The 1594-nt window shown below is 41.5% G+C and overlaps 1 non-coding gene across 1 annotated transcript; it reads right to left on the bottom strand.

Annotated features, from left to right (window-relative positions):
* Positions 1-734: 734 nt before the first annotated feature.
* On the bottom strand, positions 735-806 carry TRNAC-ACA (transfer RNA cysteine (anticodon ACA)). Its single transcript has one exon. It is a non-coding gene; the product is annotated as a tRNA-Cys (tRNA).
* Between the last annotated feature and the right edge of the window lie 788 nt (positions 807-1594).

Genomic DNA, 1594 nt, shown 5'->3' with positions numbered 1-1594 from the left:
GAACAATGAAAAAGAAAAAAAGGTATTCTGTAATTCTCAGGGGTTTGAGAATTTTCTACCATCCTTAGAAATATGGGCTGGGAAACACAGTTAGGTATCGAATTTGTATTCTACCTATCTTAGTGATTTATATGACTCTGTGTGACTTGCATCTTCATTTGATTTTTACATCTTTTTTATTTGTATGTTACTCATTTTGTTTTGTGTCAGAGATTGTCCATGTCTTTGGCTGTTTCCAAATGCCTTTGAAACTTATCAAAATCACAAGTTATTCTCTGGATGCATTTTCAATTAAAATAAGTTAAAGGCATGTAAGTCTTGCAGAATAGAGCATTTATTCCTTTAACAAATATTTATCAAGCCACTGCTGTGCGTCCGTTACCATACTGGGCGCTAGGAACACAGACTTAGATGAGGCAGATACGGTTCTGTCTCAGTGAGCAAACAGTTTAGTGGCATCCGTGCTAAGGGGAGGGCTTCCAGGAGGAAGTAACTCCAACTTGATACTTGAAGGATGCATAGGAATTAGTTAGACAAAAAGAGTTTAGGATTTGGATGGGGCTAATGGATTATTTAGAGGTCTGGGTCTTTTTCTAGGAAAGTGAAAGTGAAGTTGCTCAGTCATGTCCAACTCTTCGCAACCCTGTGGACTGTAGACTAAGAGGCTTCTCTGTCCATGGGATTTCCCAGGCAAGAATACTGGAGTGGGTTTCTGTTTCCTTCTCCAGGAGATCTTCCCTACCCAGGGATTGAACCTGGGTCTCCCGCATTGTAGGCAGATGCTTTACCATCTAAGCCACCAGGGAAGCCCTACAAAGCCAAAAAGAGCAAGAGAGAATGAAAGGGGAAACAGCAAGGGAGTGCTTATCATGATTTTTCAAGAATCAGTATGTTAAGGAGGACTGTGAACAGTGGTGTCTAAGTGTGAGGTTAAGTACTAGAAGGAATGTTCTGGAAATGTAGGTGATGTATTAAATGCATCACCCCACTCAAGATACACTGAGGATACAAAAGGATTTTTGTGCACATTCTGTGTTCTCAGGGGATTTAAAATCTTATGGGAGAAAATAAGTTTCTCATGGTAGGGAAGGGTTCATGGGCTATCTCTGCAGACTTCTGAAACACAAGGAATTTGGTTTGCAGTTTCTGAATAAGACACTTCACAGAAACACGAGAGACATCGATAGCATCACTCCATCTTACAGATGAGGGAACTGAAGCTTAGTACCTAGTCTCATGGAACTTCCCTGGTGGCTCAGTGGTAAAGAATCTGCCTGACAATGCAGGAGATCCAGGTTTGATCCCTGGGTTGGGAAGATCCCTTGGAAAGGAAATGGCTACCCACTACATTATTCTTGCCTGGGAAATCTCATGGACATGGGGATCTGGTGGGCTACAGTCCATGGGGTCACAAAGAGTAGTGAAAAGTAGAACATTACTTAACATTTAAACAATAGCAAACAACAGTGGATCGGAGGATAGCGTCCTAGTCAGAGGGAACAGCTTTGTTACGTGAAAGACTAGAGGTGACAGAGAGTATCAGACTCTGAAAATTAAAATTAGTCCACACTGGTAGTGGAAGTAGAGCTTCAAA

Source organism: Bos grunniens, chromosome 7 (assembly GCF_055505025.1).
Source record: "Bos grunniens cultivar Pamir isolate PY7600 chromosome 7, Bosgru_T2T1.0, whole genome shotgun sequence".
Taxonomy (NCBI): domain Eukaryota; kingdom Metazoa; phylum Chordata; class Mammalia; order Artiodactyla; family Bovidae; genus Bos; species Bos grunniens.
The sequence above is the reverse complement of the archived record's forward strand: the minus strand, read 5'-3'. Positions and strand labels throughout refer to the sequence as shown.